Here is a 9888-nt window from a genome sequence, read left to right as displayed (position 1 = left end):
TGGATGATGAGGGTCCACCACATCCTGGGGCACACTCATGGGTGCAAGACAAAGGCAGGAAACAGCACCAGCTCCCAAAGGTTTCCCTTGCACAGAGCCACGCTTCTCCCTGTGCACGTGCTCTTCCAGCCTGTGATCATAGCAAAGCCTATGGCCTCATCCTGTCTTTCCCAAGGGAACAGCCACAGTACTCCCAAAAATGCCATGTTCAGGGGCAGGAAGGCACATGTACTGTGAGCCCCAGGCAGTGCCTGCTTGAAGCACTCAGTGGGTTCAGTGGGATACACTGGACATGGAGGGAAACCTGCTACCCCTTAGCTCCTGAGCACCAACAGCCCCTTGCAGCCTGTGTGGAGGGCAGGCACTTGGCAGAGCCCTGTCCCCTCTGTCACCCTCCTGTGCACTGAGCATGGCGTGCTCCATGCTGTCCCCAGGGGCTGGGGCTGCTCTCCATCCCCTCGGCACACCCTGGATCCCTCCCCGATGCCTCATCCCTCCCATCCTGTTTTCCAGAGCCTGGTTTAGTTCTGATGGAGTTCAGAGATGAGCTGAGCTGATGTGGGGTTTGTCCGAGGCATTCAGTGGTGGGACACGCCAATGGTGTGGCAGGACAGGATTTCCTCTTGCCTTTCAGAATGGAATAAGGGCTGAGTTCTCCAGGGACACCAAAGATGCTGCTTCCCCTTCAGAACAAACCCCTTCATTCAGCATGGGTCCCACAGGGACCAGCCAGAGGTGAGTGCTGCTATGGGCTCCAGCTTGGAAAGGGGCTGAAGTTCAGGCTCATGGAGGAAAACAAATGTGCACAAAGGCTGGTGAGAAACCTGTTGTTTGAAGCTTGTTTTCAAAGCCTACCCCATGCAGGCAGATTTAGGAGGCTGGGACAAGGGCACCAGGCAGGGGCACCGAGAGCCTGGCATTGGTTCCTTCCACTGGGAGGATGTGGGGTGCTGGGTGATGCCAGAGCAGTGGGCAGGAGGTAACCATCACCATCCTGCTACCCTCCTCCTGTGGGCAAAGTGGGAATGCTGGGGGGCTTTTCCATGCCCATCCCACATCTGGGCTCCTGATTTTCCTGAGGGCCTATCTCCCTAAATAGGGCCAGACAGATACCTACAGCTCCACTGTATCTGGAATAATACATGGCTCCTAACTGAATACAAGGCTGTAATTCAATCAAGATGTTCTGCTGACACGATAAACTGGGAGAGCAGCTCAAAGCAGAGTGTGTAAGTGCCAGCGAAACCCGGAGACTGAATTACAGCTGTGCTCTTGCGCCAGACACCGTCGTGGCTCAAACACAGGGGAACAAAGTCCTCTTTGTTAAACTAATTATTTTAGTACATATAAGGAAAGGATGGAGAGGACCTGTTAAATATTTACCAGTTCAGGCCTGTTCTTCGTAGGCCGTTTTTTCTCCGCCTGTTGTTGATATAAGCTGTTATGTGCAGCAGTTAAATCTGCCTATAAAAAGGGAAAGGTTTGAAGTGTGCATGACATATTTCAGGGGGACCGGGTGACTCAGGGGGTTGGTAATGGAGCACACAGCCTTTCACCTTGGGAGCGCTGGTTTGAATCCAAAAGCCATTACCATCTGGAGGTCATTTGGAAGCATCTCTGTTATGAGTTGGGCTGTTCTCAGCCCTAATGACTGAGTGCTCATTGGTGGAAGGGTCCCTACACTGGCACAGTGCCTGGTCCTCCCATTAGGTTCAGGAGGGCAAAGGAAGGGGCTTGAGCTGGTCCTGATGCCTTTGAGACAACTGCAGCCTGTTGCCCATTGGGGTGTCACACTGCTCACAACACCCCAAGGAACAGTGATTCCTCTTGATACTGGCTGGGGACTGCCTGTGCCCAAGCAGTGATGGCAGGACCACAGCACCAGTGTCCCCATCCCAGTGCTGCTCCTGGGGAATGGAGCAAGGGAGCCCCATGTCCCGTCAGTGTGAGCTGGTGGGTCACTGGGGCAGCTCATCACTGGAGGAATCACAGCATCATAGTATGGTTCAGGTTGGAAAGGACCTTGAGATCATCCGGTTCCAATCCCCTGCCATAGAAAGAGCTGTTTACTGCAAGGAAGAACACACCACAAGCCCCTTTGCTGCCCAGTTGGAGACCCTGGGAATGTGTCCCTCCTGCAGCGGTGTCACTGCAGCCTTACGGGGACATCGCCTGGCTGCTGACCCTCTCCATGAAGATGGATGGGAAACGTCTGCCTCTGATGGTGCTGCCAATTCCATCTGACCGGCTCCTAAGGGAGAGCTCCATCCCCAGCCCACTGCAGGGGAAAGGCTCCTTCTTCACCCCTAAAGGGACAGAGGCTTGGCAGCCCCTGCTTGGAGCAGGGCTGCTCCTAAGGAGAAGCTCAAACTCTGTAGACCTCAGCAAAAACGGTGGGAAGAGCTCAGATACTCAGCACTGATTTTCCACGCGGATGCATTGCCATTAGCCCTTCCCATTAATTAGAATAATGCTAATTGTTATGATAATGATGATTATATACATTGCTTCATATTTACTGAGGTTGGAAATACTTAAAACAAACCCTTGCAAAAGCTGTGTGCTTTTATCAGAGCCAGGAACGTCTGGGATAACATTTTTAAACGCCAAATTTTCTATGAAAACATATATTCGTATCAACAAAATTAAATTTCAGCTTAAGCTTCTTATTATAAATAAAAGAAAATAAGTCAATAAAACAATAAATATCCAACCGAATGAAGCAGAAATTATATCCAATTATATTTTCTTTAAAACCCAATTTATCTGCCAATATTTTCTTTAAATGCTCATGTTACTTTTTCACTTACTAACAATAAATGCCTGGATGCATTTCAAAGTGGTGCCTTTTCTATTATTTCATTTCCTGGAGTCCTCGGCTTGAAAGGACATTAATAGCACACTATAAATAAAAGGGGGGAAAAAAAAGTTACTTAAGGATTTACAGCTGAGGATTTCTATGGAAACAAACCAAAGAGGGGAGTTTACATCAGCGTGGGGGTGGTGGATGGAAACAAAGAGCAAGCACTGAAAATGGAAAGTTCTGCTGCCAAATGGCAACCCAAGGGCCTCCTACCTGTGCCTTGTGTCCCATAGGTCACCCAAGGTGCTGGGGGTACCTAACACAGTGTTGTGGTGCTGGGCTGGTATCCTGGGAGAGCATAGTTTGGGATGCAGAGATTGTGGCTGGAGTCCGGTCTGTGCCCAAGTGTCATGGGGAAGCTGCAGGGATGGCTGCAGGACACAGGATACAGGGACACCGCAAGCTTAGAGCATCTCTTTGGTGCCCAGGTCCTGCACTGGCACATGCTATAAGCATCTGAGCATCAACCAACACCTCCATCACAAGTCCTCTTGCAAATGGGAAGCTGATTTCCAAGTGAAAAAGCCCAAAATGACTTACATAACATAGGAAACAATCCAACAATCAAAAAATCTTTCACTACTTAATAGGATTTTATAAATTGAATTATCTCCTTAAGCGCTGACAGTCCCAGCCTATCAATCAATTAAGGGATGCCAGGCTTGAGCCTACAGACTCCCTTAGTGCTGTGCTGCTGTCAGTGAGCTGCTCCTGGGGCACCTTGCTCTTTCAATGTCCCCATGGCATTGGGGCTGACCATGGCACTTCTGCATGGGGTGTTTCCACCATCCAGTGATGCCAAACTTGATGTTCTATTTCCACTCTCCTTTCTTGTGGCCACAGCCAGAGCATGGGGATGTTTCACCATTCAACTGCAAGCTGCAATAAGAATTAAAGGGCTTATGAAGACACATGTAATTTGTCCTCAATTATTTGTTGTGGATATATTTTGCAGCTAAAATGTGCTTTCAGTCCTTTATAAACTGTGGCAGCACAGCCATAAGGTTGGGATAAGGGGCTGGCTCCAGCTCACTTGCTCTTGGAGCTATGGATGGGCAGGGACCGTGGGTGACCTCTTTGTCATGAGCACAGTCTTTCTGGTAGCTTCACTTTAGGTTTCTGCAATCTTCCTCTCCCCTCTAAGTGTGTATTAATGCAGTAGGTGAAGCTTGTGTTATTGATGGGGTGTAGGACCAGGTGTTCACAGACAAAAGGTTAGTTTATTAATCCACTGGGAGACCTTATGAAAAACAAATTCAGGTAAACAACATATTTTTCTTGACTGCTTTTCAAGATTTAAGGCAGGGATCCTGTTCTCCAAGTCTCTTTGACGCATTTCCATTGCACTCTGTTATTACATTCTTCAAGAAAGAGAGATTGCTTCTCATGCCACGTTCTGGGGAGAGAGAAACCTAATTGAATCTGCTGCCCGTGTGCGCTGGACAGCATCTCCTTCCCAGTTATGGATGGTCTTGAGAGTTACTGAAACACACAGTCAAGCCTATTGGAAAGACATTTTTCTGTTAGGGGCCTGCAGTACCTGTGCTGTTCCCCTCCTTTCTTTGCCTCGGGCAGCCTGTGCCCACCATCCCCATCCTCTCCAGTTGTGTGCCCAGCTCTTCCCACCCTGCAGCCGTTTATTCTGTGCAGGGAGTCAGTTTTATTGTTGCTCTTTGTCTATTGGTGGAGGGAAATGGGTTTCCAAGTGAGCCCTCCTCAGAGCCCTGCTCCAACAAGGAGCTGGTGTGGTGAGGGGCTCTGTGGCTGGCACTGATGCCTCCCACCCCTGCATCCCTGTGGTACCTGGTACCTGTAGTACTGGACCTGGCAGGGCAAAGCCACCAATGTGGAGCTCAGTGCTGAGCCTGCCGGACACCCCAGGGCTGCCAGAGGGATCAGCTCATGCATGGGCTGCCCTGAGTCCAGTGGGATAAAGCAGTGGCTAATTTGAGGAGGAATCGGGCAGCGAGTGATGGACATGATGCAGCTGGCTCAGCCCTTCTGCCCTTTCTATGTGCTTCTCACTTAACCTCTGAGCATGGTGCTCTGGAGAGAGCAATCCCCGTGCCCCATGTATGACCACTGGAACTTGATTAAGCGCTGAACTTTAATTAATTGACTGGCTTGGAGTAATAAGGTTTTCCGATTGGCTTTGCTCATGGAAGAAGGGAATAGTTAATTTACATTAACTGTCAGGTGTGAGGGCTGCCATCGCACAAGCAGCAGCCCTGCACCACCCCAGCATCCATCAGCAGAGGGGCAGAGCAGTCCCTACCACAGCCACTGTGCTCCCCACACTGCCAACACGTGTCCTGGGTACCCCCCCAGTGAAACCTCTTTGTGGGAGCCACTGCCAGTGGGTGAAGCTGGAGCCCTTGGATCCAGCCAAGTGACAGGGAGTCACCTCTGTTGGGGTCACCTGGGGACCCTCCATCACCCCTCTGCCCACACAAGGGCAGTAGTTTGCCACCAGTACACTCAGTACACCACCATGGGCATATCCCCCATCATTTGGAACAGAAGCTCCAAATTTCAGCTTCCCATCCAGCTCAATTGTTTCTACCCCTCATGATTGAAGGTTATGGGGTAAATCCCCTCCAAGTGCTGTGGCTGGTGACAAGGAGTTTATCCAATGCTGGAAAACCCTTCCTGGCCACAATGGGCTCGGAGCAGGAGGGTGAGACACCCCGAGCACATGTCCTGCCTGTTCCTTGAGCGTGCATCTTCTGCTCTTTAAATTGATTGGCACTTTCTATTTGAGGAAAAATGAGTTCTTAAAATTGAAATACCGGTTATTGTTATGGTAATACAGCCAGGCTGCGGCAGGAGAGATTTTAAGATACAAGAAAGGTTAGTTTAAATCAAGCTGCTGATAGGTTGAGTCTATATAAAGTACTCGGGACTAATGAGTTCAGAGGTATCTACGTATCGGGTCTGGACCCCTTAATGCTGCTGATTCAAGTGGTGGGTGCAGGTAATAACCAAGATAACCCAAGGCCTCCGAGATCATTACTGCTTTATCACGTTTTGTATCAAATATTTTCGGCCTCATTTAGGATGTCAGCCTCTATCAAACGTTTCCTTGCATTAGGAGCATGACGCATTCCCATGGTACCGACGTACCTGGAACCCTACATCTACTGATGGAGGAGTACTTAGGGCACCCCGGAACCCTGTTAAGGGGATGTGGCACTAAGCAGAAGATCTATGACTAATGCAACAACACAAGTACCGAGCCCACGTTAGCACGACATAGTGACTGATTCCCAACATACGTTATTGCTTTCTCTCATCTTTACCTGAAATTAGTAATTTAGAGCCCATACCTTTATTTGGGAAATAATAGTACACACAGAATTATAAAAGTTTAATACGCTCCCAGGAAAATGAAAAATGAGCGGTTATGATATTGTCTAACACTTTCAAATGTGTTTATTAATTCATGTTTTAAATCATAAGTTTCATTCTGCAGGAGAGTCATACCCAGCAATAAGCAAGTTTTAAAATATTAATGAATAAACAGTATTTCTCTATTGAAATATAACATGCTTCTTTGAACAATGTACCACCGGTAATAAATCACAACCAGCAGAAAATTGCGTTTCATATTTAATACAACTTGAACTCTGCCTTTTTTATAAATGATATCTTTTTTGTTTAATTGGCGTCAGTTCAGATCTAGCAGATTGCTAATAAAATTCTGGATTTCCATATTTAATGATGCGTGCTCTTGATGCTGCATTTTGCCACCAAAAATGCAGCCTTTTATTACTCGCACAGAGAGCGCTTGTAGGTGATCTCCTGTCACGAGCAACAGCCCCATTTGCTCTCCCAAAGCAAAGGGCAAGGGGACATCAGTGGGTACCCACCACTCAGGAAAGGGGCTCACAGGGCATGGCCACACTGCCCTATAGGCACCTCCAGCATCCCTACCCGAGGACACGCGTCTGCATCCACGTTAGTAGCCACAGATATGAATGAACGTAATTGGTTTTAATTAGCCTGTGTAAACAAGATCCTTAAATTTGTTGCCACTTGAGGATTTTGGCAGTCTCCAATAAATTAATCCTTTTTATTATATCAATGACAGGAAGATGATCAAATAGGCTTTGATATAGATTTGGGGATTTATCACCTAGTAGCACTATGATATGCTTGAACTTCTCTTTCCTCCTGCTGCTGCTGCTGGAGGCAAGAATGCAGCTACAAACGGCGTCTGCTCCAGAGCCTGCTCCCAGGCGGAACGCTGGGATCTGGCCACAAGCGGATGGGGAAACTTTGAAGAGAAGTTTGTCTTGTTGGGAAAGTCGAGTTTCCATGAGGGTCACACCAGGAGAGATGTGGGGGCAAGCGGGATCCTGTAATGAGGCACTGCAATTAGTGTGTCACGTCAGCACATCCTGCAGCCGGAGGCTGAGCCCAACTGCCAGCACAGTCACAGCATCAGAGAGTCATGGACTCAGCCAGGCTGGAAAAGCCCTTTATGCTCATCCAGTCCAACCATTCCCACCACTGCCAAGGCCACCACAGACCCATGGCACCCTCTGGGGCAGGAATTGTTCCTCAGCTCCATCTAAACCTGCCCTAGTGCAGCTTGAGGCCGTTTCCTCTTGTCCCATCCCTTGTAACTTGGGATAAGAGAAGCCAGTCTCTGGCTTCAGCTCTGATGCTGGGGCATACGGTGCCTGCATCCAACCTGCAGGAGAGCAGACGATGGCCAACGGGAGAGCTGGAACCCTGCAAGCCCATGAGGGCTTTGGGCTGTGTGCCTCTGTCCAGGTGGAGCTGCCATCCCAGCACTGCTGAATGTCCCTTTGCTGGCCAACACCGTGTGTGTCCATCAGGACAGCACAGGCTGAGCATGTGAGGGACAGCCCCAGCACCAGGGCTTCCACCCTCTGAGCCAGGTGCTGCTCCGCTGCCCTCAGCAGCACTGTGCATGTGGGGATAAGGCAGCACATTTTGGGGTGTGCTGAACACTGTGTGCTCACTCGTGTGGCCTCAGCAAGGCCATTTCATGCTACCAACCCTCAAAGGCTTATCCTACAGGCTCGGTCCTACTGGCTCCCATTAGCCTGGTCTATGCACAGGTAGGTACTTTAGGACACAGCTCGTCTGTCAGCAAAGGTTTTAGTGCCAGCACCACCCCTCCCATTGTCTCTCATTGCAGGAAGCATGGGGAAAACAAATTCAGTGCCCAGGATGCCCACAGCACTCTCATCCCACCTGGAAAGCCCAGGAGACCAGTTTAGCATCCGTGCCATCCCAGGGATTCTCTCTCCATCTGTGGGTGCGATGGTTGGGGAGATGCTGCGCACACAACCTTCCCCTGCTCTGCCACCAAGGGAAGGATAACTGGATGGGAATTCTAATCATATATTATATTACCGTGTCATATTAGACTAATAAAATCCTAATATGATACAGAAATGGGGAGCATATCATAACTCCTCTGTGGCTAATACAATGCATGCAATAAATCACTCCCAGGGCTTATCCTTAACAATTGTATCAGTGCTTTCTGTGTCATGCTGATAACTCAGTCCCTCTGATCTAATGGTTCACTTTTCTTCACAGTCCATATGGCAGTGACATTAAAGCTAATGAAATAAAATAAAATTTGCCAATCTTTGAAGAATTCCATTCTTTAGAAAGATGTATTTTATTAACACAAACTGGAAACATCTTCAGTTACTCGCAGTTATTTTCATCACATTGGAAATACATGGCACAGATATCGGCATCAGCATCTTTCTTACATCCCACTCACATGTGGTCTTTGCAAAAGACACCGCTACAGTTAGCATCGAGTTCCATCTTCAGCAGAGCTGCTCTTTGTTGAACCAGTCCTGTGGGGCATGGATTTTCCCATGCTGGAATGTTGCAGTCTCCCTGACTCTTCCCTTCCCGGGCTGAGGATCCTCGTTGCATCCAAGGCAAGGTACTGGTGTCTGAATGCCTGGGAGAGGAGAGCATCACCTGCTTTGCTTTTGGCACAGGAAGGTTTGAGGCTGCAGGCTGCTTCTCCTGGCTATGGGGCTTCTCACCACCCCTCCTGCAGGGTCTGTGCCACAGTGCTTTGGGCACGGCAGGTCCAATGGAGCGGCTGTTCAAGCTGTGACATGGGGAGCACCGTGGGTCTCTCCTCCAGACATCCTGGTGCCTGTCACAGCAGTAATGGCCTTCATCGGGACAGTGCCGTGCATGGGATACAGTGATTCCCACTGTGCATCCCAGGCTGTTCCCGCTGTGCTCTGTGCAGGGTCTCTGGGCTGGCACCTCCCAGGGCCACAGCCACAGGGCTGGTGGCTTTGCTCCCATGCCACTGCAGTGCTCACATGCACTAACAGCTCAAATCTGGGTGCAGGGAATCAGGATTGCACCACTGAGCAGTGCTGGGGCGGGAGGGATGAGGATGGGAACACGGTGGTGCAGAGATCCTTAGAGGAGCAGATATCCTTGCACAAGTCCCTGTTCCTGCACAAGGCTCCGATGGCCCTTCGGGGTGTAGCTGCTGGGTGAAGCACGAAACCATCAGCAGCATGATCCTAATACTGGTGCTTGCAGTAACCCCTTCTGATGTGTGATCAAGCCTCAAGGATAGGATGTTTATTATTTGCCATGTAACCACGTGGCTGTTCTCCAATGTAAGGAAAAGCCAAATTGCACTTGTAATTCAAAGGGACCCAAAGCCTTAATGCTGTAAAGAAGCAAGCTAATGATGCCCAGTGGGCGTGGGGCATGCAAGTGCGGCCCAAAGGTTGTTGATGGCCTTCCTATGAACCTCCTCAGTGTGTGACAGGTCCTTGCCTGTGGCCAGCAGAGATGTGATCAAGATGAGGGACGTCTGTGTGTTCATTACGCTGCCTACGCCTCCACTGACACACTTTACATGTAAAATACTGTTTCCATTGAGCTGGAGCATAAACACCAAGAGTATGGGCTTGCGGCTCCATTAGCAAACACAAATCGTTCGGTGCTTTGTCCGCTGCACACAGAAGTCTTTGGAAGTCCACAGTCCCCAT

The sequence above is a fragment of the Melopsittacus undulatus genome, chromosome 11 (genome assembly GCF_012275295.1).
Source record: "Melopsittacus undulatus isolate bMelUnd1 chromosome 11, bMelUnd1.mat.Z, whole genome shotgun sequence".
In the NCBI taxonomy this organism is placed as follows: domain Eukaryota; kingdom Metazoa; phylum Chordata; class Aves; order Psittaciformes; family Psittaculidae; genus Melopsittacus; species Melopsittacus undulatus.
This window is presented reverse-complemented; position numbering follows the sequence as displayed.